Source organism: Pinus tabuliformis, chromosome 2_2, assembly GCF_031772625.1.
Source record: "Pinus tabuliformis cultivar Carrire ecotype Pingquan chromosome 2_2, CPIR1, whole genome shotgun sequence".
In the NCBI taxonomy this organism is placed as follows: domain Eukaryota; kingdom Viridiplantae; phylum Streptophyta; class Pinopsida; order Pinales; family Pinaceae; genus Pinus; species Pinus tabuliformis.
The window spans coordinates 27,987,890-27,995,433 of NC_142300.1; the positions used below are offsets into that span (position 1 = coordinate 27,987,890).

The following is a 7,544-nucleotide window of genomic DNA, read 5'->3' on the forward strand; positions in this document are numbered from 1 at the left end:
AAGGAATATAAAGTGAACATTCCAAGCTTGAAAAGAGGAAAATATGTGCAGATGCACACGTACATTAGAGAAACAAATGTTGTAACCTGCACTAGCATCTCTTGTTCACCAACAGCTTTAATGAGGATAGAGAGTAGGGAAAGATCAACCCCGCTTGGCAATAGTGTGGCCTTTACCAATAAAATAGCAGCTGACATAGACCCCAGAACAAATGCCAAGACTTTCTTAAGCTACTGTTTAAGAACACACCGCCAGACCCACTCCATCATATCATTGGGCTCACTGGAGCACTTTGGTCAGAAGTAAAACTTTCATGTTCTATTTTGCAAGAGTGAGGTCGCCTAAAAACGATTGCATGTAAACTGTTCGAGAGTATAATTTCCAAGGCCTCCCGAGGTATGTTGAAGTGAATGCCATCCAGGGAGGGAGATCACTTGTTGCTGTAACTATACAATTATGTATTGAGATGCCGGTATTTTGATAAGGATGATTCCTTCCTTGGGCAGTGATTACATTCATTTGATTGGGCATACCTTGTCGAGCATAAATGTTACACTCCTGTAAAACCACGGCCGCATTGCCAAAAATGAAGTCTACTGTTCCAAACACGTCACATTCTCTGTAAAACTGCCTAAGAGAATGAACATAAAGTGTGTCTTGGTAACCAATAATACTGCATCGATAAATCGCTGCAAAATCGGCCCCCACCCGTAGAGCCACAGCTTGATGCTTGTCAGGCCCTGCACTGTTCATAAAGGTCATGTCACGTGCAACAAATCCTGCACCGGATACAGCAAAGGTCGCGGAACTGAAACTAGTAGAGCCGTCCTTCTGTTGGTGTACATGCACTTAGACTAGCTGTAGACTAGCTGTGTTGGTGTACATGCACCTAGATTAGGTCCAGTTAACTTATTGCTTGCATGCATGTGGCACATGTACACATTAGCATAAGATAAAGCACACTTAGCTTTAGTTAGCTTTAGTTATTGCATGCACAACTAAGCTTAACTTAGGTGCTTTTATGTATTTATTCTAAACCTCATATTGTAGAATTTACTTTCATTCTTTTCTCAATTCTTGCTCGCTTTCTTCCTTGCCTTGCAAGCTTGTTATTGTTTTGCAGATCTAGATCTATCTGTGTTTCTCAAAATCTTACATGGTATCAGAGCACAGGGATTTGTAATCAGTGCACAAGCAATTTTATTTGCAGGTTCAGAAGATTGAAGCAACAACAAAGAATGGAGTCTAAATTGGAGTTTCCACAATCAGCAATTCTCACTCCATATAATTATTTCGAATGGAAGCCAAAAATTCAACTTCATCTCAGAAGTAGAGGCTTATTTCGAATAACCATGGAAACGGAAGTTGAACCAACATCGGCAATGGAGAAATCAAGATATTTCAATCGCATGGATGAGGCCTTTGGCATCCTATGTTTATCTATTTCTCCAGAACTGCTATTTCATGTTGAATCATGTTCAACTCCAAATGAAGTATGGAAAATTTTGGAAGAATTGTTTGGAAAACAAGATGAAATGCAAGGTCACATTCTCAAAAATGAGTTAAACTCATTAGATCCGAGAAACTTTGAGAACATTCAAGATTTTTTCACAAGGTATAAATCTTTGTTGGTGCAGCTGAAAGGATGCGGGATCGACAAATCCAAGCAAGAAAAGCAGTTGATTCTTTCCATTTTATCAAAACTTGGTCCAGAGTATGCAGTATTCGTTTCTACATTCCACACAGTCAGATCTGCAACTGGTGCAGATTGGAAGATGCCCTCATTGGATTCTTTTATTCAGTCCTTGATGCATGAGCAAGATAAGCTCATCAAAATGGGCACACTTAAAAATTCCAAAGCGCATGCACTTACTGTGCATGCAAAAGGAAAGGCAAATCCCAAACCCCCTGATGGATCATCTGGCTCTAAGGAAAGGAAAGGAACGAAAGGAAAATCAATGTGCAATTATTGCCACCGTGGTTTTCATCCTGAATCTGCATGCATGAAGAAGACTATAGATCTTATGGCGCAGACACTCCAGCAATACAATCTTGAAGACCACATTCCTGAGAATGCTAAGAAGAAGTCTGAGGAAAAAGCACCCGATCCAAGAGAAAAAGCACGTCATCCAAGAGGTAACGGGCATGCTTTGATTGCTCTTCATTCTGCACCACAAGAATGGATCATCGATTCAGGAGCTTCACATCATATGGCTTCTTCAAAGGAATCCTTTTCTTTTCTACATGCATACTCAGGTCCTCCCATCCTCATGGGGGATAATTCTGCAGTTGCAGCAACTGGGCAAGGAAGAGTGCAATTCGAAGATGGAAGGTTTGAAAATGTCTTGCATACTCCAAGGCTTGCTGTGAATCTTCTCTCAGTGTATCAGATGACACACACAGGCAGCGGAAGGAAAGTGGAATTTACCCCAGATTCCGTGAGCATTTATGACATGCAAACCAATTTGAAGATTGCATCTGGCAAGGTAAATGATCAATCTCGTCTGTATACATTTTCTGATTTTGTTCCTCAAACCCCTGTTAGACCACCAGTTGTTGAACATCGAGATCAGACTTCTGCACAAAAATGGCGCAGCATGAGTGATATCTTTGATGATCCTGCCTCTATCCCTCTATTTGAGGAAGATCCGCAAGCACTCTTAACTATGGAGCCATCCATGCCCATGCATGCTTATATAATGCATGGATCTGATCCACAAAATTATGCAGAAGCAAATGGGCATCCTGAATGGGAAGCCGCCATGCATGAGGAATATAGCTCTCTCATTGAGAACGAGACTTGGGATTTGGTTCCGTTTGACGAGGAAGAAGGCGCGGCCAAGGCCTATGACCGAGAGGCCCCTCCCAAGAGAGTATTGACCCCGGCTGAGCCCAAGAAGATCCTGAGTTCAGAAGGAGGGTCTTATTATGCATGGGCAAGTTCAGATCTCTGCATGCTAGCAGAAGCCAAAGTTGGAGCCGCCAAGCTGCTTCTCAATCATCGTGGCCTGGCTTTGCCAAAGTATTCCGACTCTTCAAAAGTTGGCTATGTGCTTCAAGGATCTGGAGTTGCAGGGATACTTATTCCGGAGGCAGAGTCAGAACGAGTGGTGAAAATCCGCAAAGGGGATGCCATTGCAGTACCCATGGGAGTGATCAGTTGGTGGTTCAATGACAATCCATCTGACGTTTTGGAAATCCTCTTCCTCGGAGATACATCTAAGGCCCACCGATCGGGAGAGTTCACTGATTTCTACCTGATGGGTGGCTCGAATGGGCTGTTCAATGGGTTTAGCAAGGAATTCGTATCAAGGGCATGGGATCTGGCGGAAGATAAGGTGGAGCACCTGCTACAAAGCCAGTCCGGGACTGGAATTGTTCAGTTGAAGGAAGAAAAAAATCTACCGACTCCCGAGTCCGAAGGAGGAGAGAAGCTAAGATTGGTTTTCAACTGCGAGGAAGCCAAATTGGACGTTGATATAATAAATGGAGGTCGTGTGGTCGTTCTCACCAGCGATTATCTCCCACTGTTAGAGGAAAATTGGATTGCTGTTCCGCTGTTCAAGCTTCTGTCTACCTCAATTCGCTCCACACCAACAGAATCGTCGCGTGCCAGTTTCGATGAACATGAGCATGCCCGCAGTCCATGTGCACATTCTGCTTCTCCTCCTGCTTTAACAAACTCCTCTTCATTTTCCGATTCCTCTGACGGAAACTGCATACCTTCCATATTCAATGCGGCTGAATCCGCTTCCACTGGAAGCTCCGCCTCCGATTCTACGCGGAGATTAATGCACAATAGAATGCGTAAGCGTCGTGGACAGGAGATTAAAAACGCAGACGAGCCTGGCCAAGTGGAGTCTGCCGTGTGTAATGGAGATGAGGAGCAGGGGGTGAGAATTAAAGAAAAGCGTCACCGTGTTTACCGGGGCGTGAGAATGAGAAGTTGGGGCAGATGGGTTTCAGAGATTCGAGAGCCCAAGAAGAAGTCCAGAATTTGGCTGGGGACGTTCCCCACACCAGAGATGGCGGCTCGGGCCCACGACGTAGCAGCTCTGAGCATCAAGGGGAAATCCGCGTTCCTTAATTTTCCCCAAATCGCCTCGTCGTTGCCTCTCCCCGCCACATTGTCCCCCAAGGACATCCTCTTTTTTTTTGGTTTGCATTGTATATGGGTACCTAAAATGGCGGTGTTGCCGGGACCCATTCATTATTGCATCACACTCACCTAAATTATGCTTAAGGGGGGGTGTTGGTGTACATGCACTTAGACTAGCTGTAGACTAGCTGTGTTGGTGTACTAGCTGTGTTGGTGTACATGCACCTAGATTAGGTCCAGTTAACTTATTGTTTGCATGCATGTGGCACATGTACACATTAGCATAAGATAAAGCACACTTAGCTTTAGTTAGCTTTAGTTATTGCATGCACAACTAAGCTTAACTTAGGTGCTTTTATGTATTTATTCTAAACCTCATATTGTAGAATTAACTTTCATTCTTTTCTCAATTCTTGCTCGCTTTCTTCCTTGCCTTGCAAGCTTGTTATTGTTTTGCAGATCTAGATCTATCTGTGTTTCTCTAAATCTTAGACCTTCACATTTTTGCTGGAGACAACAACAGTCTTTCCCTTGCCATCGCCAACAAACATTATGTTGGTTTTTCGTTTAGAAATTTTGACAGTTTCAAGGTACAGTCCAGCTTTGACATAGATTATGTATTTTCTACTTCTTAAATGCTTGGGTGCCTCCTTGACAGCGTCGGTTATTGTTACATAATTGCCACTGCAGATATTATAGCTACTTCATTTATGAACTCTCATTTCCTTGTCTAGAGTCAGAAGAAAGTCGCTTCACTGCTACAAGTTCACCATCCGAAAGAGAGCCCTTATAAACTGCACCATATCCTCCCTCGCCTAATTTATTATCTTTATTAAAATCTCCAGTTGCAGTTTCCAAATACGCATAGCTGAAAATTTTCAGTTTTGAACGGATATCGTTATTGCTTCGTTTTTCTCAACATCTGTTGCTGCGAGCTTTGGAAGTCCTCTCCTCCAAAATTATGCATATCAAGATGGAAGCAATCCCAATAGTGATTTCAGTCACTAGCTATGTCTTACTTGTCTTACTGTTTCCTTGTGGGAATGAACTCAGGAGTAACTTTTATAGCCGATACTAGTGGTCCCTAGGCTCCTTGGATTAGAATACAGCGGGTTCCCTTTCCAGTCCAGAAAAATGAATTTCAAGGAAGTTTTCTGTTACGTTGATCTTGTTGAAAGATCTAACAATAGCTATATTGGAGCCTCCTGCTTACTGTTTGATGTTAAAATTTGTTAATACTTTCTGCCCTTGAACATAAACATCAAAACTGCGTCTTCCAAGACTCTGCCAGCTATTTATATTTGCCATTTGTATCTCTCCACACTGCAGGTTTACTGTAGATGGTCCGTTCTCAAGCCTTAAACCATAGTCTCGAAGTGAGCTGGGAGATAAGCGCGCTGTCTGGTCCAGTTCTAAATCTGATATCGTTGTAATTTGCAACTGATTGGTTGCTGTATAGTTTGCAGCACTAGCAGAACCCGAAAAAAGTCCAGTTTCGCTGACTCCCCACTTTCGTGCAGTGCTGACATAAAATGAGGCAGCATTTGAGAGTTTCGTTCTCCTGCTCAAACACCTCTCCTGTAGCATAAGTCATTTGTCCACCTCCACAATTTATAGCAAAGCCAGAATCTTGTGAACCATGTTAGAAAATATAACTTCGGTATGGAGTTGTTTGGATTTATGGGACAAAGGCAGATTTTTTGAGTGTGTCGGCTCTGTGCGCCGCGTACTCTGCCTAGTGCGCAGCGCCAGTGGTATTTTTTCACTGTGGCCGGGCTCCCAGTGCACCGCGCGCCTGAGGGTGCCCGGCCTCCTCGTGTGTGCGCCGCGCTAGCCCAGATTGCCCTTCTAAAACGCATTTCCGTCCCTCCATATTTTCTGAATACTCTTGATGCAAATGAATGAATGGCTTTAAGAAATATCTTATATAGACATGATTTAATCTTTGCTTCTTCAAAACCCATTGTTTAGGTTGCAGAACTTGGCACTTTGACAACTTTGATACAAACTTTGTTTTACTATTTTTTTCATTTTTGATTTTTTTTTTTTTAATGAGACTCTTTGTCTGCTTGTAAGAATGTTTAGCATGAAGTTTGGCAAGGTGACTAGAGCCTGCAAAACCATTTCACATGTGCCTTCCATCCCTGAAATTCCCATGCTGATATTGCTATTGTTGAAATGCATTTGAATATCTTCTTTGCAGCCACAGAAGAGCTTAAACAACGTTGGACAATTTAAGAGGAGGAACAAAATGTGAACTGCCTGCAACTGTACATTTGCACCAACTTTCTTCCGTAAAATTTCAGACAAGCTTCTGTAAAATAATATTTGACCAAATTGTTCTCGTTCTATGCCTGGGTGACTCTTCCTTACAATTAAATTCATTGTAGAAATGACTTGCAATTTTATGCTCCTGCTTGGATTATCCAACATTATTTGATGAAGCTTTCTGAAGAGTGTAATCCACATTGCAAAATGAGGGTTGAGGCTGTGCATGCAGAGCTGTAGAACTGAAAAATTACATATTTATTACAACAAACAATTTTAACGATTTCAACCCTAGACCTAGGAGCTATATGACTCTTTGTTGACTAAAATGGCATTTGAAAATGGCATTTGATGACTACAAAGGACGAGAAATGAACCTTGGTGAATTTGACTTTGACAGAGGACAACCAAAGCTGAAATTTCCAAGAAATCTATCAAGAAAATGGGAATTCCATCTTTGAACTTCTAAAGCCTCTCAACTTAAGAAACTTAGTCCCCAAAATTCCTCTTGATAGATTTTTAAGTACAAGGTTCAAATCCCAAACTTCCAAAGAACTTTTCCAAACAAAGGCTTAACCCTAAATTTCTCCTTACCCACTTAAGATCCTTCTTTAGACTTTTCACCAGCATAAGAGTTCTATCATATGTTCTAATTAGACTCTATAAGACTCTATCATCTTGAACCTCTCCTTACACATTAAGGATTCTACTCTTACTTCTGGGTCCCACCATTAATAACACATTCCAATCCTCACAACAACCATGGGGCTCCTCTATTTTGGCTAATGCAGCCTAAGATTACTAATTCAAATTCACAAGGACTAGGTATTTAACCAAAATCTCAGAAATAACCAACCTCGTGGACCTATCATTCTTGTCCCTTTGGAAACACATCAAACATCACAAAGACTCATAAATAATTACAGTAGGCATATAAACATTATGTTTTTAGCACAACCAAGGTCGATCCTTTACTCCTTGAACATAAAGCACATGATATTCATACTTACCATAAATGAAAGGCTCCCCTTTTACACAACATTTCATATTCATAAAGGGAGTGCACTTCAACATTCAAGCAAACCATATTAATTTCTAATACATTGATCATGAATATTTGTTATGATAATACATTAGCTCTCAACCTACCAATGCACACATACATAGTAAATAAAAC

The 7,544-nt window shown here is 41.6% G+C and overlaps 1 pseudogene; it reads right to left on the bottom strand.

Annotated features, from left to right (window-relative positions):
- Positions 1 to 318: 318 nt before the first annotated feature.
- On the bottom strand, positions 319 to 1,063 carry LOC149191358 (pectinesterase pseudogene; annotated as a pseudogene).
- Positions 1,064 to 7,544: the final 6,481 nt, after the last annotated feature.